The sequence below is a fragment of the Ovis canadensis genome, chromosome 3 (assembly GCF_042477335.2).
Source record: "Ovis canadensis isolate MfBH-ARS-UI-01 breed Bighorn chromosome 3, ARS-UI_OviCan_v2, whole genome shotgun sequence".
NCBI classification, from domain to species: Eukaryota; Metazoa; Chordata; class Mammalia; order Artiodactyla; family Bovidae; genus Ovis; species Ovis canadensis.
The window spans coordinates 16,889,668-16,915,436 of record NC_091247.1 but is presented as its reverse complement, the minus strand read 5'-3'; the positions used below and the strand labels follow the sequence as shown (position 1 = coordinate 16,915,436).

The 25,769-nt window shown below is 44.7% G+C and overlaps 2 long non-coding RNA genes across 2 annotated transcripts in view; one reads left to right on the top strand and one right to left on the bottom strand.

Moving 5' to 3' along the window:
• Window positions 1–21,346, bottom strand: part of LOC138435454 (uncharacterized) — a 57,653-nt gene extending 36,307 nt beyond the window's left edge. The window contains exon 1 of the long non-coding RNA XR_011255111.1: window positions 20,787–21,346. This is a non-coding gene — a long non-coding RNA (uncharacterized lncRNA). The remainder of the gene's footprint in view (window positions 1–20,786) is intronic.
• On the top strand, window positions 16,108–23,552 carry LOC138435455 (uncharacterized). Its single transcript, XR_011255112.1, has 3 exons — window positions 16,108–17,288; window positions 20,825–21,023; window positions 21,470–23,552. It is a non-coding gene; the product is annotated as an uncharacterized lncRNA (long non-coding RNA).
• The last annotated feature ends 2,217 nt before the right edge of the window (window positions 23,553–25,769 follow it).

The window sequence follows — 25,769 nt, the reverse complement described above, 5'->3', positions numbered from 1 at the left end:
AGTAACTGCAACTTGTACGTGTGTGTCTGCTGTTTATCCAAACAAAAAGCTTAACAATCATTGTGTGCAAGTCACTAGGATACAGACCACATAAAATCTCAGAAGTTCCACTTACTTCAAGAAACAGAAGTAAGAAGAGAGGCTAAGAATAGAATGATTAGATACTCACCCAGAGAGCTAGACCTCTGTCCACTCTCCCTAAGCCTGAGGCATCTACACCCCTCTATCCACATAGGATACGGGGGGTTCATCTGATGGTGAAATCAAACCAGAGTCTCCAGACCTAGGGGTAAAGAAGATACGAAGGTAACGTAGGAGACGGGAGACAGAAAGAGAAAATGAAGTCTGCATAATGGAGAGAAAGTTCTCCCAAGACCCTTCTCTCTTTGACTCCCAGCATACCACAGGAGGAGATGGGGAAAACAAGCTCTTGAGAATGGATGTGCCTGAGGGAAGAAACATAGCTCCAAGGACACAATCCTAGCACTGATTACTCTAAGTGAAACTTGCTAATTACTAAGCCATACACTCAGAATTTCAGATCAACTGTTTAGTACATGACTCTTCAACCTAAGCAGAACACCAAGAAACACTAGATGTTTGAGGAGTTGGAGACAAATCAAAGCTTAAGAACAAGGGAAAAAATATTAAATAAATTTTTAAAGTTTCTTCTGCAATGAGCAGAAAATATGTTTAATTAATATTCTCAAAGAGATAAGATATTACAACAATGAAACAAGAACAGAATGTTGTTAAATAAGATCAGAGAACAGAGCTCTTAGAAAATAAAATAATTCAGAAAGTTAAAAACACAAAGGATTGAAAGGAAAATTTGAGAAAATTTCCCAGAAAAATGTAACAAAACTTCCAGGAAATGGAAAATAGAAGATAAGAAATTAAGATTTGTCTGAGAAACCAAATTTTTCAATAACAGGAGTTCCAGAAAATCCAAATAGAGTAAATTGAAGAGAAGAATTATTAAAGAAGTAATAAAAGAAAATGTCTCAGAACCAAAGAACTTCAGTTCCTATTGAGTAGGCTGTGGTGGGATGGATAATAGCAACCCCCAGTCCCCAACCATAGGTGGGGAAACAGTGGAAACAGTGTCAGACTTTATTTTGGGGGGCTTCAAAATCACTGCAGATGGTGACTGCAGCCATGAAATTAAAAGATGCTTGCTCCTTGGAAGAAAAGTTGTGACCAACCCAGACAACATATTTAAAAGCAGAGACATTACTTTGCCAATAGAGGTACGTCTAGTCAAAGCTATGGTTTTTCCAGTGGTCCTGTATGAATGTGAGAGTTGGACTACAAAAAAAGCTGAGTGCTGAATAATTGATGCTTTTGAACTGTGGTTTTGGAGAATACTCTTGAGAGTCCCTTGGACTACAAGGAGATCCAACCAGTTCATCCTAAAGATCAGTCCTGAATATTCATTGGAAGGATCGATGCTGAAGCTGAAACTCCAATCCTTTGGCTACCTGATGCAAAGAACTGACTCGTTGGAAAAGGCCCTAATATTGGGAAAGACTGAAGGCAGGAGGAAGAGGGGACAACAGAGGATGAGATGGTTGGATGGCGTCATCAACTCACTGGACTTGAGTTTGAGTAAACTCTGGGAGTTGGTGATGGACAGGAAGGCCTGGTGTGCCTCAGTTCATGGGGTTTCAAAGAGTCGGACACGACTGAGTGACTGAACTGAACTGAACTGAACTCCCCAAGCAGTATCTGTATCCTAATACTTAAAACATGTTTTGGTTTGTTTTGCTTTTAAGTGCTTGAAATATGACTGAGTTAAGGACCATGACTTGGGGAGATTATCCTGGATTTTCTAGGTGGCCCTAAATGCTGTCACCTGTGCATGCATCAGAGCGAGGCAGAACGCCTGATACACACAGAAGAAAAGGTGTTATGACTACAGAGGCAGAGACTGGAGGGATGCAGCTGCAAGCTGAAAGACTAAAGAGTCAAAGCCTCCGGAGAGAAGGAACAAATATCTTCAAAGGAAAAAGACTCAGATAAGAACCCTAATAATTACTACAAACTAATTCTTGCCTGGAGAATCCCAGGGATGGGGGAGCCTGGTGGGCTGCCATCTATGGGGTTGCACAGAGTTGGACACGACTGAAGCAACTTAGCAGCAGTAGCAGCAGCAATGCAGCAATATCTGCAGAATATAGCATTTTGAGATTAAAATAATTTCTGATCTAGAATTCTATATCCAACCAAAACAAAATAGTGTCCCAATTAATTATATTTTGACATGTAGTATCTCACTGGGTGAATCTCTTCTTGCACATTTTCTTGGGAAGATCCTGGAAGATATACTGAAATGAAGATGGAAACTCAGAAAACAAACAAAAACAACAAAAAAGAAGAAATCGTGAAGTGAAGGGAGGTAAGCCAAATTAGGTGTAACAAAAATGAGACCCCAGGATATTGGTGAAGGCCGGTTCCAAAACAACAGCTGGGCCACAGACTGAAGGCAGAATTGTCTGTGTTAGAGCAGGAAGATTAAAGTCCTCACAGGGCATCTCAGCAACAATCCCACAATGGAATCCATATATTGTCTACACATTAGATGACACTGGGTGGGATTCTAACCCTCCTTTCAGAAAGAATTATTGATAGCTTAATTGAAAAAGAATATTTTATTTTATTTTTTATTTTTTGAAAAAGAATATTTTAAATCAAAGATGTATATGGTAGACCTAAACTATGACACCTAAACCCTCACCTTCATGATTCAAATCACTAGAGAAGATTTTAAATTTTAAAAATAGAATAAGTATGATTTAGAATTCAGAATCTTGAAACCAGAAGAAATAACCAGGAGAATTTGAAGCAGTTGGTTCTGGGGCCCAGGCCCCAGTTTTTCCTAAGTATTTATGACTTTGATTTTTGTAAGCCATACACACTTTTTACTATGATTTTTTTTTTTTTTAGAAAAAAAGGGAAAAATTCATGGACTTTCTCTCTACAAAGAGAGGCCTAATCCAGTTTCTACATGACAGTAATTGTGCTAGGTATTTATATACATATACATATGTTTCTCTCTACACTGACAAAATGTAGCTGGCCAATGCCAATTAAAGATGAAGAAACCAAAGTTTGGAGAAATGAGGTCTGATATCCAAGGTGGTAGAATAAGGGAGCCAATGACCCATGATCTTCTAGCACGATGTATGGTATCCTGTCAATCCAGGACTCCTTGATCTGAGCTCTGTGCAGCAAGACAGACCTCTTTCTCTTGATTCCTATGAGCTTGCTCTTCTCCCATTACACACGTTTTCCCCACTTCACGGTATGAGGATAAGGGACGTGTGCAGATACTAACTTCAACAGGATGGCCAGTGTTCTCAAAGATGTTTTGCAGGCAAAGAACTCAACCTCCACCTTCCATCTGTCCAGACAGGTCCTAGGCTGGCCAGGTTCTGAGACTGAAGAGGGACCAATGGCACACGGACCTGAGCCTGACCTTAAGTGAGCCTGATTCCCACCAGGTTGTCTATTCAGACAAAGAAGACACAGATCCTCTTCCTCTGCTCTGCTGAGTAAACGAAGTGAGAGTACAAGGTGAGTCACATCCCATCCATGCACTCAAGATGTCCAAAGGGAGAAACTAGATATCCATCAAGAGCTAGTGAGAACATATCTTAGAAGCTAGAACTGTGGTTCCCGTTCAGAAGAAGGAAAGGGGCTTTCCCGAAGGCTCAGCGGGTAAAGAAGCTACCTATAATTCAAGAGACACAGGAGATGTGGTTCGATCACTGATTTGGGAAGGTCCCTTGGAGAAGGAAATGGCAACGCACTCCAGTATTCTTGCCTGGAGAATCTCATGGACAGAGGAGCCTGGTGGACTACAGACCATGGGGTCGCAAAGAGTCGGACATGACTGAGCAACTGAGCATGGAAGGAAATATCCCTTTTGGCTGAAACCTTTGAAAAGGCTCCATAGCAAGAGAAGTATTTAATCTGGGCTCTACTGAACAGGGAGTTTCAGTCATGTCCCTGAATTACCACATCGTGAAATGCCTCCATCCTGTCTCATCCTGACACCCATCCCCAAGACAGGTCTGTGAGCTCCCTGCCCTAAGCCCTGTGCCCTCTGCAGGTAACCTAAACATCCAAGGCACTGTTGGGCTCTGGGCCCCTCAGCAGCTGGGATTCGTCTTAACCAAAGACTAAAGGCAGCTTGGCATTTATGAACCTCTATTAAAAATACTTGCTGAATGAAAATGCAAGCATGTTCTGGCCATTAGCTTGGCTCCTATCAGAATCCCTGCCAAGGTGAAGGGCTGAGGTCCGTTTCCAGCCTCCGGAGTCACCACACTGAGCCATAAGAACACAGTTTGCAATAACTGACAAGCGCTGCTTCCTATCTGTCATTTCAAAGAATGTTTTTGAAATTAAAATCTAATGTAAGTGGAAATGAAGGTGTTTTGCCTCTTAATTCAAACCCTAGCTCTTTCTCTTGGGACTTCTAAGTCCCTTGGAAGCTGGAAACTTGAATACCAAGCAACTTTGATATATTATGCGGGTTCAAAGGCTCCCAAGTGAAAAGACATATCTTTGCAAGTAAATATGTCAAATCTTGGGGCTGGTGCCGCAAGTCTGAGAACTGCAACCAGCATGGGAGACCTGAGAGGTGTGTGTGGGGGGAGGTCGGGGGAGCCTTTTTCCTGATGTTAGGGAAAAGAAGGGCTTATTTTTCCACTGCCATTCACACCAGCTGCCATGAAGCAGCAGTAAAGGCCCCCTGATGCAGCTCTCCGGCCATAGATCACGGCACCAGCCCCAGCTGCAGATGGACCCGGCAGCTGGCCGGAGAGGTGCTGGGCTCGCCACCCCCCCCAGGCTCCCCTGCCTCCCTCCCCAGATTTATGAAGCAGGAAGCAGCCAGCCAAAAAAGCTGAAGACAAAAAGCCCAACTGCTCTTCTTTTTTTTCTTAAAGCCAACACACCTAGCACTGTCTTTAGCCACTAACAGATGCAAATGTCCATCACCTGCAGGTGTTAGGAAGCCAACACCTTGGACCCAGAGGGCAGCATCGTGTGCAGATGCTGTTAGGAACGTCCAAGTCCTCACAGTTTCCTGTCACTGAGGTCTAGGAACAGTTGGGAGACAGTAGTCATGTTTACTGCACCCACTCTGAGCTGATGGATTTCTACAATACACTGAATCACCAAGTGATATTTGGAGATAAAAGATTAAGAAATGCTGAGGTTGCTCTCAGGTTTATATAGCTCAGACATGCTCCTCATTGGGAGCTAAGAGCTGCTTTTTATGGTTATATATGCTTTTGTATATATATATATATATATATATATATATATATATATATATATATATATATATATACTTTTTCGGATTATTTTCCCTTACAGATTATTACAATATATTAAGTACAGTTCTCTGTGCTATACAGTAAGTCCTTGTTGGTTATCTGTTTTACATATAGTAGTATGTATGGGTTAATCTCAAACTCCTAATTCATCCCTCCCCTCTTTCCTATTTGGAAGCCACAAGTTTGTTTTGAAAAGAAAGTTCTAGAACTTTCTAGAGTCCTAGAACTTCTTTACAAGACTTCAGAATAAGCCATTGAATTGTTGATGTTTCCATTGTCTTTCACTGAGACTTAGATGGATTTTTTTTTTTATGGTTTAACATTATACCTGATATAAAGCTCAAAATCTCAAACTAGGTCTGGGGTGGAACTCCACCCTTCCACTTCACAGGTGAGAAAACCAAGGCCAGGAGATTCCAGCAGTTGCCCAGCCTCACCCAGTGACTCTGAGGTAGAGCAGAGAGGAGAGCTCAACCTCCCAGTAAGTACCGTTACTCTTTATCTAGATTTTAAAGATAACTACCATCAAAAATACCTAGACATGACTGAGTGACTAAACAACAACAAAAATCCTCAAAAATAATGATATGTCATATATACAGCATAAGTGCCCAAATTCCCTAATACTAACCCATGGGCCAGAGTCATGATATAAAGACCTACTTAGGTGAGTTCCCTGTGCTATACAGTAGGTGCTGTTGGTAATTAACCTTGTATACAGTAGTTCAGTTCAGTCGCTCAGTCATGTCCGACTCTTTGCAACCCCATGAATCATAGCACGCCAGGCCTCCCTGTCCATCACCAACTCCCAGAGTTCACCCAAACTCATATCTATCCATCGAGTCGGTGATGCCATCCAGCCACCTCATCCTCTGTTGTCCCCTTCTCCTCCTGCCCCCAATCCCTCCCAGCATCAGGGTCTTTTCCGATGAGTCAGCTCTTCGTATGAGGTGGCCAAAGTATTGGAGTAGTGTGTATGTGTTAATCCCAACTTTTTAATTTATCCCTCCCCCCAACCTTTCCCTTTTGGTAACCATAAGCTAATTTTGTATGTACGTGGGTCTGTTTTGTAAATAAGCTCACTTGTATCAGTTTTTTAGATTCCACATGTAACCTGCTGTGCAGGCTAAGTCTCTTCAATCATGTCCAACTGTGACCTTATGGACTGTAGCCCACCAGGCTGCTCTGTCCATGGGATTCTCTAGGCAAGAATACTAGAGTGAGTTGCCATGCCCTCCTCCATGGGATCTCCCCAATCCAAGGATTGAACCCATGCCTCTTAAGTCTCCTGCATCGGCAGGCGGGTTCTTCACCACTAGCGCCACATGGGAACCCCATCCACATATAACTGATATCATATGGTATTTTTCTTTCTCTGTCTGACTTACTTCACTTAGTATGATAATATTTTGTAATGATCTATAAGAGAAAAAAGTTGGAAAAGAATAGATATGTGTATATAGGTATAACTGAATCACTGTGTTCTGCATCTGAAATTAATACAATGCTGTTAAACAACTGTACCCCTGTTGCTCAGTCTCTAAGTTGTGTCGGACTCTTTTTGACCCATGGGCTACAGCACACCAGGCTTTTCTGTCCTTCACTATCTCACAGAACGTGCTCGAACTCAAGTCAATTGAATCGGTGATGTTATCTAACCATCTCTTTCTCTGTCGCCCCCTTCTCCTCTTACCCTCAATCTTTCCTAGAATTGGGATCTTTCCCAGTGAGTCAGTTCTTCACATCAAGTGGCCAAAGTACTGGAGCTTCAGCTTCAGCATCAGTCCTTCCAATGAATATTCAGGGTTGATTTCCTTTAGGATTGACTGGTTTGATTTCCTTGATGTCCAAAGGACTCTCAAGAGTCTTCTCCAATACCACAGTCCAAAAGTATCAATTCTTGAATGCCCAGCCTTCTTTATGGTCCAACTCTCACATCTGTACGCTATGACTGAGAAAACCATAGCTTTGACTATATGGACCTTTGTCAGACTATATCCTTAGTTAGTTAGTTCAGTCGCTCAGTCGTGTCCGATTCTTTGCGACCCCATGAATGGCAGCACGCCAGGCCTCCCTGTCCATCACCATATCCCGGAGTTCACTCAGACTCACGTCCATCAAGTCCGTGATGCCATCCAGCCATCTCATCCTTGGTCGTCCCCTTCTCCTCCTGCCCCCAATCCCTCCCAGCATCAGAGTCTTTTCCAATGAGCCAACTCTTCTCATGAGGTGGCCAAACTACTGGAGCTTCAGCTTTCATTCCTTCCAAAGAAATCCCAGGGCTGATCTCCTTCAGAATGGACTAGTTGGATCTCCTTGCAGTCCAAGGGACTCTCAAGAGTCTTATCCAACACCACAGTTCAAAAGCATCAATTCTTCAGCGCTCAGCCTTCTTCACAGTCCAACTCTCACATCCATACATGACCACAGGAAAAACCATAGCCTTGACTAGACGGACCTTAGTCGGCAAAGTAATGTCTATACTTCCATTGAGAAAAATTCAAAAAAATCACATTAGTCAGCTTGGGAGCTTGGTAGTTACAGTTTAGCTATGAGACTCTTCCCATTGTCTGTCTCCAGCAAGGGAAGGGTTTAGGGATCCTGGAGAATCAGACGTGCAGTTATCAAAATTCACTATTTTCTCAGCATCCCAGGGCAGGCAATCAACAGCGTTGGTATAAAGGAGATCATGCACTTCCCAGGTAGTGCTAGTGGTAGAGAACCTACCTGGCAATACAGGAGACTTAACAGACACAGGTTCAATCCCTGGGTCAGGAAGACCCCCTGGAGAAGGAAACGGCAACCCACTGCGGTATTCTTGCCTGGAGAATCACATGGACAGAGGGTCCTAAGAGGCTAAGGTATGTAGAATCGCACGGAGTCGGGTACAAGTGACGTGACTGAGCACACAGCACACAGCACAGCCACCAGAGCAGCAGCACAGGGGCTTCAGACTGGCCCCCGTGTGCACGCGCTTTTCTGTGTCTGGACAGGACACCCCACGAGGCCAGACCCAGTGCCCACCCGAGGAAGCGACAATGATGCTGAGTCCACTGGACTGGTAATAAGACAGTGCAAGCCCAGGGGTGTCAGTGGAGCATTCTACTGCTTGTGTGCTTTGGGGTTTCTCTCGAGGACTCCCACACTTCACCCTCATGTACACACACAGTCACCTGCTCATGAACCCAGACACCAGGTTTAATCACGAAGAGGAGCACCAGTGTTATAGCCAACGACTCTGTGATCATTAACCAATATCTCATAAAATGAGACCAGGCTGGAGAGAGACAGACGTTTCCAGGCCTTAATGAAGGGGAATCACACACCATCATCGTATGACAGAACCCAGCCCCGCCTCAGCCACGTGCATCATAAAGCGCTCAAACAGCATTGCTGGCTGTTTGGACGAGCTGGGTGCGAATGGTCCCTGGCTCACTTAGGTTGTGTCCAGAGCTTGCTCAGCTAAACCTCACACTCTCACAAATACACACCTGTCTTGTATATGTGCATGCACACCCACCCAGGGCCCAGGCTGCCCGCAGGCGACAGTTAAATAAACACAGCACCATGAAGGACTTTCAAAAAGGAACCAACCCACTGCTGAGACGGGAAGCCTGGATACATGGTGTGCAGTCAGTCAAGGGTTCCCGAGGAAACGAACAAGGTCTGCAGCCAGTCACACCTGGGCTTCCCGCATTGTGAGCTGCAGGAAGCCAGGCATCATTTATCTCGAGGCTCTACCTTTTTGTGTGGAATTTGATGGGCAAATATCATAATACCTAAAAAGTTCAACCTGTGGATTGCTGAGATGTGAAACCCCATCATCGTTTAGGGGATCTTCCTGACCAAGGGATCAAACCTAGGTCTGCTCACATTGCAGGCAGACACTTTACCGTCTGAGCCACTAGGGAAGCCCTATCATTTAAAGCACGTGAACACTAAGAAAGGTTTTCAAATGACCCAGGAGCTTATGAGTCGCGATAAAGTTCTCTCTCATCCATCTTATTGCCTGTTTTCTCCTTTCACGAGGGAGCCCTCAGCCACTCGTCCCTAGTTCTTCATCAGTTTTCCAGAGTTACCCTGTGGATCCAGGATGCTCCTGCCTGGGCAGGGGTGCACTGACCTGTGCTCCAGGGCATGCACGGGGAGCAGGTGGCCTCAGACTCAGGGGGACGGCACCTCCGCCAGCCGGCCTTGCCTCTTCCCTCTCACTTTGGTCCATGTGGCCTCCTCGCCTGTATCCAGACTGCTCATGAGGTCATTAACCAAACCCCACCCCCCTCGCCGCCAAAACCCTGCACAATGTCTGGGCTCCTGGTAAAAACCTGGCTTCACAGTGTTTACCAGAGCTCACAGTTTCCCCAGGTGGGTTCTCTCACCTGCCCTTCATGCTTTCAACTCTCTTTAGCTCACCTAGCCTCCCACCCCAGCGGACTCTGATCCTTACAACTGCAGACAGCCTGGACAGTCCATCTGCCCATCTGGTCTGGCTTCTCTGAACTCTGCCATCTTAGATCACTTCCCTTGACTAGACCATCAAAGCAGAGACCCAGCATCACCCACACAGACTCCAGCTCCCGTCGAGGCTCCTCTGGCCTGGCCAGCAGTCAGGGAAGCCTGACTCTGTGAGAGAGCATGGCTGTTCCAGAAACCAGCAGGCTTCTCATCCAAGCCAGCTCCAAGTACACAAACTGCTCACCTCTCATCTTCAGTATGATAGCCATTGCACTGTGTGTGTGTGTGTATGTGTGTGTGCGTGAGTGTGACTGTGTACACACACCTGTGTCAATGTCTATGTGAAATGAAAGCTGTTCAACTCTTGATCCTCCAAAATGCCAGTGCTCTGTCTGGTTCTTGTCAGCTCCAGGTTCATCATCTTCTCTTCTAGTTCTCAATCCTTATCTCTCCTAACAGAATACCTAAGGGGAAATGGGAACATTTCCAAAACACCAAAAATGCAGGCCTATGGTCACTCCCTTTTTATAGCTGTGGACCTTGCAGGGTACAGACCATGATCCTCACTGTAATCAGAACATTGCTTGAGTGTTTACTGTGAGCACGCGCTGTTTCAAACACTTTTGCCTGCCTGCCTGTTCTCTTTGAACAAACACCAGTGATGGGCGTTCAGAGAGGGCCTGAGGGTGCCAGAGCAGCCGGGTAGGAGCGATCCCACCGGGCCTGGAGGGCCTAACTTGTGCATAACATCACATCCTTGAGATGGAAGGGCACAGACTTGAGAACACTTCTATCCTGCTGCTTGGAAGGCCTGGGGAACTTTTAATTTTTTCATTATTTTTTAAAATTGAAGTTTAGTTGATTTACAATGTTGTGCCAATTTCTGCTGTATTGCAAAGTGACTCAGTTATACGTGCATATATATACATTCTTTTATCTTCTTTTCCATTAGGTTTATCACAAGATATTGAGTACAGTCCCCTGTATTATAGAGTAAGACCTTGTTACTTATCTATTCTATATATCACAGCTTGCATTCAGGAGGTTTTTTAGGTGCATCTTTCTCTGAGATGCAACAGGCTTGTCTGTGACCTCAGAACTTACAGCCCCAGTGAAATCCCCACGGGATTCTTTCTTCCAGAAAATCCTCATCCTGCCGTGTCGGCTGCTCTCCTGAGAACCTCGACGGCAGCACTCTTCCTGGCCTCATTAGGAGATAATAAACCTTGAGACCTAAGCTAGATTATTATATCTATGGGCACACACATTTAGCTTGGAAGAAGAAGAAACGCTAGAAATGAGAGTTTCTCCATCTAAAGGGCAAAGTGACACATTGTGTCCCCTGAGCATCTTCTTTCTCTCCGGGAACAGCATAGAATCGATGTGGTTCCAGAATCAACCTGCGACTAAATGTGGAAACTGAGGCACTGGGCCCTGTGCTCTTACACACACGCACACACACACACACACAGCAAATACACACACACCACATACACACACAACACACAGATAACACATACAGACACACCACATACACACACAACACACACACAACACACACAACACATACATACACCACATACACACACAACTCATACACATAACACATACACAACACACACACAACACATACACACACAGCACACACCACATACACACACAACTCACACGCATAACACATACACACACAACACACACACAATACATACACACACCACACACCATATACACGCACACCACATACACACCATACACACATAACACATACACACACAGCACACACCACATACACACACACCACATACACACACCACATACACAACACATACACATACAATACACACACAACACATACACACAACACACACAGCACACACACAGCACATACACACACAACACACAACATGTACATTCACAATACATACGCACACCACATGGACACACACAACACATACACACATATGACACACACACACAGGGCCGAGTCTTTCTGGGACGAATGAAGACAGAAGCCAGGATGTCGGAACTTCCCAGGTAACCTCTCAGTGCTCAGCGTCTTTGCAGAGCATCGTCTCATCTGAATCTCAGGGTGACTCTCTGAGAGGACCTGGAACAAGGTGGCACCGCATCTGTCAGGTGGAGAACCCTACTCAGACGGTGAGCAAGCTGCTCCGGATCTGTGGCCAAACTAGAATCACGCCTTGACCTCTGGCTTCTAGTCCCGGAGGTTCTTTTACGCTAAGATGCTCTGACATCGTCGAAATTCCCAAGCAGCGGTCGAGGTGGAAACAACGGCGCAGCAATAACTCCGGGAGAAGCAGCTGCCCTGGCAGTGACGCGCAGCAGAAGCAGCAGAGGGCGAATCACCGAAACACCGCAATGCTGCAGCCGAGGTGTGAGCGGTGGCACTGGGAGCGTAGGAACTAGCAGTGCTGCGAGAGCAATGGCGTGAGCGCAGTGTGAGTCACACTGACAGTCGCCTTTGTACGGAAGTATTTACATGAACAACTTCCAAAGAACTGGAGAAAGCACTAGAAAAGTGTGTCACCATCACACCTTCATGAGTCAAGCTGCTCATTATGCTTGTTAAGCCCCTGAGGAGGCTCTACAAACAGCTGAGAAAGAAGAGAAGTGGAAGACAAGGGAGAAAGGCAAAGATACACGCAACTGAAGTTCCAGAGAAGGGCAAGGAGAGAAAAGAAAGCCTTTTTAAGTGAACAACACCAAGAAATAGAAGAAAATAATATCATGGGAAAGACTAGAGATCTCTTGAAGAAAGTCAGAGCTATCAAGGGAATGTTTCATGAAAAGATGGGCATGATAAAGGACAAAAACGGCAAGGAACCAACAGAGGCAGAAGAGGTTAAGAAGAGGTGGTAAGAATACACAAAAGAACTGTACAAAAAAAAGTCCTAATGACCTGGATAACCTCAATGGTGTGGTCACTCATCTAGAGCCAGACATCCTGGAGTGTGAAGTCAAGTGGGCCTTAGGAAACATCACTATGAACAAAGCTAGTGGAGGTAATGGAATTCCAGTTGAGCTACTTCATATTCTAAAAGTAGATGCTGTTAAAGTGCTGCACTCAATGTGCCAGCAAATTTGGGAAAATCAGCAGTGGCCACAGGACTGGAAAAAGTCAATTTTCATTCCAATCCCATAGAAAGGAAATGACAAAGAATGTTCAAACTACCATACAATTGCGCTCATTTCACACGCTAGCAGAGTAATGCTCAAAATCCTTCAAGCTAGGCTTCAGCAGTATGTGAACTGAGAACTTCCAGCTGTACAAGCTGGATTTAGAAAATGCAGAGGAACCAGAAATCAAATGGCCAACATTTGTTGGATCATAGAGAAAGCAAGGCAATTTCAGAAAATGTCTACTTCTGCTTCACTGACTACGCTAAAGCCGTTTACTGTGTGGGTCACAACTGTGGAAAATTCTTAAAGAGATGGGAATATTCAGACCACCGTATCTGTCTCCTGAGAAACCTGTATGTGAGTTAAGAAGCAACAGTTAGAACGAGACATACAATAACAGACTAGTTCCAAACTGGGAAAGGAGTATGACAAGGCTACATATTGTCACCTTGTTTATTAACGTATATACAGAGTACATTGTGCGAAATGCCTGGCTGGGTGACTCACAAACTGGAATTAAGATTGCTGGGAGAAATATCAACAACCTCAGATAAGAAGATGATACCACTCTAATGACAGAAAGTAAAGAGGAACTAAAGAGCCTCTTGATGGGGGTGAAAGAGGAAAGTGAAAATGCTGGCTTAAAGCTCAACATTCAAAGAACTAGGATTGTGGTAACTGGTCCCATCACTTTATGGCAAATAGATGGGGAAAAAGCAGAAACAGTGACATATTTTATTTTCTTGGGCTCCAAAGTCACTTTGGACAGTGACTGCAGCCAGGAAATTACAAGACTCTTGTTCCTTGGAAGGAAAGCTATGACAGTCTTGACAATGTATTGTCTGGATGCCAACAAAGGTCCGTAGAGTCAAAGCTAAGGTTTTCCCAGTAGTCATGTACAGATGTGAGAGTTGGACAATAAAGAACGCTGAGCACAAAATAATTGATGCTTTTAATCTGTGGTGCTGGAGAAGACTCTTAAGATTCCCCTGGACCTCAAGATCAAGCCAGTCAATCCTAAAGGAAATCAACCTTGAATATTCATTGTAAAGACTGATGCTGAAATTCCAATACTTTGGCCACCTAATGCCAGGAGCTGACTCATTGGGAAAAACCCTGATGCTGGGAAAGTTTGAGGGTAGATGGGAAACGGGTGACAGAGGATGAGATGGTTGGATGGCATCACCAACTCAATGGACATGAATTTGAGCAAACTCCGGGAGATAGTGAAGGACAGGGGAACCTGGCGTGCTGCAGTCCATGGGGTCACAAAGAGTCGGACACGGCTGAGTGACTTAACAATAACAGCCACACAATCTTCCATTTAAATAGACCAAAGGGAAAAAAAATGCTTATTATCTTTTCTATAAGTTTAGAAGAGCTTTTGATAAAATTAAAATTCCATTCTTGACATAAAATTCCTAATGAAATAAGACTGTGCAAGAGTGTAAAACTTTTTTCCACTTACAAGCTTAAGACCTTTCTGAGACGGGATGAAAGTTATGTTCTAGGACAAAATTCCCTCCCCTCTGCTGGATGTTGCAGGTGTGGGTGTGGTGAGGTGCTCAGACTTGAAGCGCTTTATAAATGTATAACAAACCTCACTGGGCTTCATAAATGCAAGAAAGGTGAGTTTCCAAGGTAGTGATACAAAGACAGTCATAATTATGATGCGGGGGGAAGAAAAGGTAACTCAAAATGAAATTGGGAGAAAACTTGGCAAATTTGTGCATACGGATAGAAGGAAAACATAAATCGGGGATGATTCTTAAAAATGAAGAAGGGACAATACCTGTATTAAAGATGTCTTGAGACTTCCCTGGCAGTACATTGGTTAAGACTCTGGGCTTTCAATGCAGGAGGCATGGGTTCAATCCCTGGTGGGGGAACTTAGATCCCACGTGTTTCATGGCATGGCAAAAGAGTAAAAACCAAACAAACAAACATGAAAGATACCTAGTCAGTGGACAACAACTAGGAAACATTAATAGCACCGACTTTATATATGTTCTAGCCTGCTGTGTGTCAGAAGAGGGCCAGGAATGTTCCCAAAGTTGAAAAACCACAAATAATTTCATGGGTTCAGCACTCTTTCAAATCAGTGCAACACTGAGTTAAAAATAGGGAAAACACTCACTTCGTTAGCTAGAAAGAAGTTCACAGCAATACTCATTGAGATTTTCAAGGCAAATAAACCTACTTATTTAGAAAAACGAAGCCCAGAGAGAGTCATCAATACCCTTTTTTTTTTTTTTTTTTTTAAGCTTTAAAATGAAATCACACTCCTGTTTGGTGGAATTACCTTTGGGAAACGGAACTTTAATCCTTGCCCAGTCATTTTTTTTAATAAATAAATAAATGGTCTTCAAATTTTTCAAGTTCAAGGGGCTCCACAGAAGTGGCTTGAGGGAGGAAAACACGCCTTGTCCACTCCTAAGGCTCCATCTCAGGCTGTTTCCTGCCAGGCGCCCTGGCACACGACCAGGATACAAAGGTTCTCAACAGGCTGAACATTAAATGGCCCACTCTTAGCAGCTCCAGCTACAGAGCTTGCTGTAGTTTCAGAAGTATTCTCAAAATCCCCCATCTCTGTTTGGTCTTCTTAACAGCCTTCACAGGTGTTTTACGAAGGGATAGCCTTGATTCCAAGTGAAGAAATGCTGGCGAAAGTCATGAAGTGAGGTCCCAGACACAGTGGGTCAATGGTTTCGACGCAGCAGCGGAACGTAGGGTCTTCTGACTTTCTCCTGCTAATATCCCGCTGGCAATAAGCCAACACACTGCATCTGCACCCAGAGGCTCGACAGAGCCCTTCAGAATGAGCGAGGGAGACCTGGAATCACTCTCCTGGCTATGCAAGGAGGTCTTTGTACTTGTGAAACAAAGAGCTTGTGTCACAACTCAAACATCATCCTTAAGACTGGTGAGCCAATGATTCTGATGCCATATTAAGAGTAGGTTCTAGCAGTAGAATGAAAAATCTTAGGTCCCTTCATTAAAGTTTTAAATAGATCTCCTTGTCGTCCAGGCAGGTGAGTAATCAGGCGAGATCCCAAGCCACAAGGCTGATCACTGCAATAACTAAACCCGGTTAATATTTACATGTTTATTTCAATGAATGGAACCCTTAGGGGGTTTGTACTCTTGTTCACACTTGGCTGATGAAGAACAGAGGTGGAACCTGAAGTTCAGAGACAGAACATAGGGTGTCCAAGGCATTAAGGGGCAGAGAAGATGGGCTGGCAAAGCCTACTTCGAAGGGTTAAATGTGGTTGAAAACCCTTTCAAAGGGAGACAGCAAAGCCTGTTGCATTTTGCTCTTATCCTCACGTCTTGTGGGAGAGGGCACACTGAGGATGAGGGGGGTTGAGTGACGTGCCCAAGACGACTGGCCGACCAAGGATGAGACCCCGCTGAGTGGCTGTGTCTTTGGGGTCCCTCTCAGTCTCTTAAGGAAGAAGGGGGCTCTATGGGGAGAAGTCATTGTCGGGGTTAAGAACAAACCTCTTGCCTGAAGATCTCAGAGAGAAAGTGACTGCCGGAGAACTCAGGAGAAGGTTGATTTTTATATCGTCTTGAAAGGAGATGTCATCAAACAGGTGTGTCCACCTGGGATGCGGGATGAGGAAGGCCATGTGCATGGGGTAGGGGTACCTGTCCATCACCAGTCTCTGGACCCCAGGATTCCACCTACCTGAGGTCTCTCCTGCCAGCAGGATGACCCCCAGGGACCAGGCAGGGCAGTGGCCACAGACGCCAGGTCCCCATCAAGCATGGGTCTGATCAGCGGCTCCCAATACCACCCTGTCCTTCCTGAACCTAGCACTTGCTTACTCTTTCCTTGCAGCCCTTCTTATTTTGATTAATTTCAAAGGAAAAAAAGAAAAGTATCCTAAAAGAAGCTGAAAAGAAGGTAGGCGGGTACAGGTTGCTCAAGAACAGAAAGTGAAAATGAAAGTCGCTCAGTCGTGTCCGTGACTCTTTGCGACCCTTTGGACTAGACAGTCCATGGGATTCTCCAGGCCAGAATACTGGAGTGCAGACACAAACTTTACACACACACGGCAAACAAAACACCAAAATTAAACAACGGAAGACCTCAAAACACAGACCTCGGCGGAACCTGGATAAATGAAGCGCTGCACCGCCACCTCCTGGCTGTCCCTTGGCACTGCATGCTGGTGGGCTTGGAAATCAGTGACTCAAACCCCAGTTCCAGCAGCTGTGAGCTCCACACTCTCTGCCACATTTTCTTTCCCCTTACAAATTTCTGTCGTCCTCAGTGGTTCACGCTCTTCAGATTTATCTTGTGTTTCCCTCCGTCCAGTCCAGACCCTGCACCAGGTAAGTCCCGCGAGTGTGTACATGCGTGCACACATTTCACTTTCTGCAAACACTATTGTGCAGTTAATTAATAGCCCAGAAATGAGCACATCGAGGAGATGCCCTGGGGCCATGTCCTTGCTTCTCTCTCCTCTTTCTGCTTCCATGTCTCTGGCAAGAACTAGCCACTCTTCTCCAGGCCTCTGGGGTTGGGGACAGCCAAGTCTGATCTTCAGCTTCTGCCTTAAATAAGTTCATCAAAGACAATTTTTCTAAAAAATTGTAGCAATGCTCCACAGAGAAGGAGTCTCCTGAAAGTGTTTGATCCTTGTTATTCCACTTCATAACCAGAAAGGGCCTCAATGTCTCAGTGCAGGAAGCTCCCTAGGACCAGACTCCCCTGCAAATTTGGGTCTCATCCCTTCCATCTTCTCCTCTATTTTCCATGGGTTGGTCCTTCTATCCCATCTCCCCAGCCCTCTCTCTGCTTCTCAGGTGGGGATACCCAAGTCTATCTGGCCATGTGAGCATTAGTATGGCATGGGACTTCCTTGAGATTCTTAATGGCCTGCCATGGGTTCCTGCCCACTGCACGTATTTTTTAAGTGGACAGAAGGATGTGGAATGTCTTTCTGATACAAGATGCTGGCCACGCTCTGCAGCCCTGGAGAGGCCCTTGGCCTCGCGTAGATGCTTGGAAAGTCGTCTGCGCTATATCGTCACAGGGGCTCCTGTGGTCAGTCCCTCTTCCTCCCTCCCATTCACCCGTGCACTCAGAGCCAGGGAGTAAGTGACCAACAAGTAAAGACAAGTTCCTGCCACTATCCCCAAATGCTCACACTGTTTGGAATCCAGTCTGAGAGCATGGACCACACACCTTCTAATCCAACTGGCCCTACTCGCTCTTTACAAACTCTGCAAACCAGAATAAAATACACTCATTCTAAGGCAGCTCTGCAAACCAGAATAAATACATTCATTTTAAGGCATGGTCATGTAAACAAACAAAATGTTCATACTCAGGGCTGGGGCTATGATTTGAGAATCAGTTCAGTTCAGTTCAGTTGCTCAGTTATGTCCAACTCTTTGAGACCCCATGGACTGCAGCATGCCAGGCCTCCCTGTCCATCACCAACTCCCAGAGTTTACTCAGACTCACGTCCACTGAGTTGGATTTGAGAATAGATCTGGGAATTAGAGACATAAAGCTTTCTCTTGAAGAATCTCTACCCACATCTGTTTCTAAATCTTTCAAAAGCTGTGCAGGAGCAAAACTCTTGGCAATAGTCATATGTAATAGTAATATATATGTTGCTTTCTTCAAAAGGATTGCATCTCTGCCTCAGCTGACTTAATCATGAGGAGAAGTCTTTCTGTTAGGAGAAAGATGTGGTCAGTGTGTTTAATTTTAGCTTTTCTAATGGGTATGTGATCATATTCCCTTGTGGGTTTAGTTTGCAATTTCCTGATGACTAGAGATGCTGAACACCTTTTCATGAGATTGTTAACTAATCACGTATTTTCGTTGGTGACATGGCTATAGAAGTCTGTGTTCATCTTTTAAAACTGAGTTTTAAAACTGAAAACTGAGTCTTTCATTATTTTCCCCTTTCGTTATTGATTTAAAGGAGTTCTTTCTATAGTTTGGATTTAAATTCTTTGTTAGATACTATATCACGATTATTTTCTCCCAACATGTGGCTTGTCTTTTCATTTTCTTCATAGCTTCCTCACTTGAGCTTTAGTTGTGATAAAGACCAATCTATCCATCTTATTCTCTTACAATAAAATTTTTGCGTCCTCTCGAAAAAAGAAAATGTATTTGCTTAGCCCAAATCCACTAAGATATGTGCCTCTGTTTTCTTCCAATAACTGTAATGTTAAATCTGTGATAAACTTCAAGTCATGTTTGTGCAGGTTGTAGGGTAGGTACTGAGGCTCAGGGCTTCCATGTGGAGTAGGTCGGGAAACTCACCATCAAATTGCCTGGGCACTCTTAGTAAAAGCCAGTGTATTAACCTAGTTAGGGCTTCCCTGGTGGCTCAGTGGTGAAGAATCCACCTGCAGTGCAGGAGACACAGGTTTGATCCCTGGGTCAGGAAGATCCCTTGGAGGAGGAAATGGCAACCCACTCCAGTATTCTCGTCTGGAGAATTCCATGGACAGAGTTGCCTGGCGGGTTACAGTCCATAGCGGTAGCAAAGAGTTTTATGTGACTTAGCAACTGAGCAACCACAACAGTCTGGAGGCTCTCTATTGCATTCTTCTGATCTCTTTGTCCAAAGACGAATAAATTTATTCTGTAAAGGGCCAGCCAGGGAATATTTTAGGTTTTGCTGGCCACGTGGTCTCAATTGCAAAGACTCACGTCCCTCCATGTGGTGTAGAGTATGGCTGTGTTCTGAAACTTCCGTAATAGGCACAGAAAGGTGAATTTCATGTCGTTTCTGTCTGTCACAATATACCATTCTTCTTTCGATTTTGTCAAACTTTTAAAAATGTGAAAGTCTCTCTTGTAACTGTACAACAGCAGGCAGCAGGCTGTTTTTGGCTCACAGCTGTGGTTTGTCAGCCCATTTTGGTCCGGCCTTATTCCCAAACCACAGGGTCTTGATTACTGTAGTTTTATAAGAAATTTTGAAATCATGATGTGAGTAGTCCAACTTTGCTTTTTCTTTTTCAAGATTGTTTTGGCTATTCTAGGTTCTTTGCATTCCAGTATAAATTTTTGAACCAACTTTCAATTTCTATATAAAACATCTGATGGGACTTTGAGAACACACTGAATCTATGGAGCAATTTGGGGAGAATTGACATCATAACGCTGCTGAGTCCCCTAATTCACAAACACTGCACATCTCCCTCTCATTCAAGTCTCCTTCCACTTCTCTTACCAATGAGTTAAGGTTTTCAGAGTCAAGTGTCTTATATAGATTTTGAGAAATATATTTCTAAGCATTTTGTATTTTTGCTGCTGTTAAAATGGATTTCTAAATTAATTTCTCAAGTGTTTTCTGTGAGCTTAATGAAATACAATAAAAACCCAGGTTTGTGTTCTCAAATCCCCTATGATAGAAATGCCCTTCCTAAACTACGAAGCTGATCAGGCCTCTCTCCTGCTTACAACTTAACCATAGAATAAATGTCAAACATTTTCAGCTTTTCTATCTGCTTAGCACTTGAACTACAAATCATTCCAACTGAATTTTTTTCATTGTTATTTTTTAAATATTATTAGTATATTGGGCATCTCTGGTGACTCAGCTGGTAAAGAATCTGCCTGCAATGCCGGAGACCTCGGTTTGATCCTTGGGTTGGAGAGATTCCCCTGGAGAAGGGAACTGCAACCCACTCCAGTATTCTGGCCTGGAAAATTCCATGGACTGTATAGTCTATAGGATGGCAAACAGTCGGACACGACTGAGGCAACTTTCACTTTCCTTAGTATATATTTTTGCCAGCCCCCAAAGAAGAATTTCTAGACAAAGGAGGGGATTCATAACACACACAGGGACTTACCAGAAACTATCCCATCCCTATCACGACCTCTTCGATAGGTGGCGGGATCAGAAACGCCGTATCTGAGCTGATTTGGGATTGAGGAGGCTGTTGACAGGGCTTCACCATGATCAGTCCTTCGGCCAGAGAACAGGGTTCGCCTCCAGGTTAGCGGAGATCCAGACCAAGAAAGTGGGTGTGCGCCTCTCCTCCCTCCTCTGGTCCATCTCACTGCACACCATGCAGGCTGACATCATGGTGAGTAAGACTTCATCTTTCTTTGTTTATCTCACTCTTTGCCTGAGTTGTCTGTAATCAACTTGTTTGAACTTGAAACCATAATGTCCTTCCTACCACAGAGGCAATGCCTTTCGTGGCCTTTCTTCCTTGAAAGTGAAAGCCCCTTGCTAATCTCTTTTTTTGTTGAGTTTCCCATGTCATCAACTAAGAACACATCTGTGGCTGATTACACAGGGGCTGCCCCCTGATCCCCCTCTGCAATGTGATTTTACAGCCGCTGACATCAGGAAGCAGAAAGTATTTCCCTACTTCTTAACTCTGGAACATTTTTGAGATTTGCCCTGGCAAAAAAGAAAAAGACAAAAAAATACCAAAAATATGTAGCAGAATTAAGGTGAAACTCTTTCAAGCCTAGACCTCCAGACACCCTGCCTGTTTCTTCTCTTTGTTCAACCTCTGTTCAGGTCGGCCTGAGGACAAGACTTGCCAAACTTGGCAGAAATGGGAAGATGGCATGAGGCACAGCCAAGCTGGTCGTCGACCAGCAGAACCTTGTACCAGAGTGACCCAAGCCAATCACGGTGCTTGACTGAGCTCTGGGGAGACAGGAAGAAGAGCCTCCTGCGTGACCACTAGACTCACAACAAAGATGAATGTTCCTTGTTTTAAACCACTGAATTCAGGAATGATTATCAATAGCAAACAGATACAGTATCTCTTTTTTATGTTACACAGTCAAATGGAGAAAAAGCCTGTTGTTTAATATGTACTTGATAGGTTGTTCTCATCGTTCAGTCACTCAGTCGTGTCTGACTCTTTGTGACCCCATGGACTGCAGCACACCAGGCTTCCCTGTCCTACACCATCTCCTGGAGCTTGCTCAGACTCATGTCCATTGAGTCTGTGATGGCATCCAACCATCTCATCCTCTGCCATCCCCTTTTCCTTTTGCCTTCAATCTTCCCCAGCATCAGGATAATGCCTGTCAAATGCTCAAAAGCCTTTTGATGAAAGTGAAAGAGGAGAGTGAAAAAGTTGGCTTAAAGCTCAACATTCAGAAAATGAAGATCATGGCATCTGGTCCCATCACTTCATGGGAAATAGATGGGGAAACCGTGGAAACAGTGTCAGACTTTATTTTTGGGGGCTCCAAAATCACTGCAGATGGTGACTGCAGCCATGAAATTAAAAGACACTTACTCCTTGGAAGAAAAGCTATGATCAGCCTAGATAGCATATTCAAAAACAGAGACATTACTTTGCCGACTAAGGTTCATCTAGTCAAGGCTATGGTTTTTCCTGTGGTCATGTATGGATGTGAGAGTTGGACTGTGAAGAAGGCTGAGAGCCTTCTTGATGATTTTGAACAGTGGTGTTGGAGAAGACTCTTGAGAGTGCCTTGGACTGCAAGGAGATCCAACCAGTCTATTCTGAAGGAGATCAGCCCTGGGATTTCTTGGAAAGAATGATGCTAAAGCTGAAACTCCAGTACTTTGGCCACCTCATGCGAAGAGTTGACTCATTTGAAATGATTCTGATGCTGGGAGGGATTGGGGGCAGGAGAAGAAGGGGACGACAGAGGATGAGTTGGCTGGATGGCATCACTGACTCAATGGATGTGAGTCGTGCTGCAATTCATGGGGTCGCAAAGAGTCGGACACAACTGAGCGACTGAACTGAACTGAACTGAATGCACAAAGTGGGAACTCCCCCATATCAACCTTTGAAACTTTATAAACGGTTCTCATTCTGGGGTTGGGTAATCTATGAAGAGCTATAACAGCCTTACCAGAAATAAGTGTGAGATACAAGTCTAGGATCAGCATTTGGCCTAAATCATGAACTCCAAAGTGCTGAGTTTTATCTGACTCTTTGGGACCCCAGACTGTAGCCCACCAGGCTCCTCTGTCCATGGCATTCTCCAGCCAAGAATACTGGAGTGGGTTGCCATTGCCTCCTCCAGGGGATCTTCCTGACCCAGGGATCAAACCCAGGACTCCTGCATTGCAGGCAGATTCTTTACCATGTGAGCCACCAGGGAAATCATAGGTGGCACTAGTGGTAAAGAATCCTCCTGCCAATGCAGGAAACATGAGAGCCGGGTACGACCCCTGGGTTGAGAAGATCCCCTGGAGGAGGATATGGCAGCCCACTCTAGTATTCTTGCCTGGAGAATCCCATGGACAGAGGAACCTGGCGGGCTACAGTCCATGGGGTCAAAAAATGTCAGACACGACTGAAGTGACTTATAGCACACACATGAACTCCAGAGAGCAGGCTCACAAAATCCACAGCAGAACACTCACACCTAAACTCCCTTCTTCAGCTGACTGAGTGGTCATGGATTCCCACCTTGGCCCACGGAAATGGGTGCAGATTCATACAGGAGATAAGCAACTTGGGGAGAAAACTTTGGCTGAGGTTATTACTTTGCTCATCTGGGGAGGAAAAGCCATCATAAACCTCACCATGGAACTTGGCTCCTGCATTTTCCCTCAGAATATGATTAATTACTCTCTAAACAATAAAAGCCTTCCAGGAACAATAGAAGGCAGCTACTACAGAATAGTCATAAATACTCAACTAAAGCCTGGTGGGAATGTTATACTCCCACCAGGGCTCTGTGCTGACATTGGAAGTCAGACCCCCAACTCAGAGACATTAAACTGTGCAGAAAAATATTTACATAAGTGAACCTGGTATGACTTGTCAGAGTGCCACGCTCTGCTTTTGCCTGGACATTGGGAATTAATTTGGACCTGATTATGAAACTGAGGTCTGAAATGCTGGCAGCCTCTTTATTTCTGTGACCAGCTCACATGGATGTCAAGGGTGAATAGAACAGGGCTACTCAGGCCACTATGTTAGTAGAGCCTGGGTCAACAAAATATTGTTTTATTTGTCTTTGGGTTCTTTCTTTTGCAGCCACTCTTTTAAAAATCACTTGGTGCCCACATAGTAGTCATTAGGAAAAACAAAATGTAAACTCAGGCCCTGAGTTCTCCCCTGGAAACTACATCCCAGAAAGGAATGTTCATTCAGGCCAAATAGGCCATTGCAATGCATCTTAAATGCCATCTTGATGAAATATAAGGGACGGGGACATGGAGGGGCTCCAGGTGCTGGTCAGGGGTGTGGGAATGGGCTGGTAGCTGGATTGACAGAAAGCCTTTATATAGCATGGGACATCTGAGTACGGTCACCAGAGGAGGTCAACAGTTCTTCCAGGTGAGAAGACAGAGCAGAAGATTCCTGGCATAGCCGGTGTGGTTTGGGAAACAGTGAAGGACAGTGAGGTTGTGGTTAGAGAGCGAGAGCTGGAAAAATCAGAGCTAAATCTGTAGCGCTCATTTGGAGTCCCAGAAAAACGCTGTGAGCTTTCTCCCTCTGTCTCACTGTTGGTTTATTCTGGCCAAAGTTTCTGCACAAGGAAAAGGCTCTAGAGGGTCTTGGAGTATTTGTCTGGCCAAATCCTTTGTAATTTGTGGGGAACAAAAGAGTCATCGAGCACCCTTGGTTACCATGGGCTTTGAGAATGACTGAAGGTCCTATAAAGAAAGCTGAGCACTGAAGAATTGATGCTTTTGAACTGAGGTGTTGGAGAAGACACTTGAGAGTCCCTTGGACTGCAAGGAGATCCAACCAATCCATCCTAACGGAAATCAGTCCTGAATATTCATTGGAAGGACTGATGTTGAAGCAGAAACTCCAATACTTTGGCCACCTGATGCAAAGAACAGACTCATTTGAAAAGACCCTGATGCTGGGAAAGATTGATGGCAGGAGGAGAAGGGGACAACAGAGGATGAGATTTTTGGATGGCATCACTGACTCAATGGACATGAGTTTGAGTTAACTCCAGAAATTGGTGATGGACTAAGAAGCCTGGCATGCTGCAGTCCATGGGGTTGCAAAGACTCAGACATGACTTAGCGACTGAACTGAAGGACCTACAGACCCTGCATCCACTGGGGACACCACCAAGCTTCCTTTGTGAAGCTCTTTCAGGGACAGACCTGAAAGCAGAATGGAGACTGCATGGACTGAGTGGTCACTGGTGACTTCAGCAAGAGATGTTTGGATGGAGCAGTGGGTGTTGGAAAAAAGCAGAAAAAAAATCAGAGACATTACTTTGCTGACAAAGGTCCATCTAGTCAAAGCTATGGTTTTTCCAGTAATCATGTATGGATATGAGAGTTGGACCATAAAGAAAGCTGAGTGCCAAAGAATTGATGCTTTTCAGCTGTGGTGTTGGAGAAGACTCTTGAGAGTCCCTTGGAGATCAAGGAAATCAAACCAGTCAATCCTAAAGGAAATCAACCCTGAATATTCATTGGAAGGACTGATGCTGAAGCTGAAGCTCCGATACTTTGGCCATCTAATGTGAAGAGCCGACTCCTTGGAAGAGACCCTGATGCTGGGAAAGATTGAAGGCAGGAGGAGAAGAGGATAATAGAAGATGAGATGGTTGGATGACATCACTGATTCAATGGACATGAGTTTGAGCAAGCTCTGGGAGATGGTAATGGACAGGGAAGCCTGGCGTGCTGCGGTCCATGGAGTTGCAAAGAGTTGGACAGGACTAAGTGACTGAACAACAAGTGGGTGCAGAAGCTGGTGAGTGTGGTGTGAAAGCAGATGAGAGGATTGGAAACCCAGCTCTGTCAGTTATGAAGTGCTTCAGGTGCCAAGCTTTAGGTCCTTGCATCTGTGAGAGTGTGGTCACAGATGAGATCTGATCATTGCTTCTCACGTTTCTGTTTA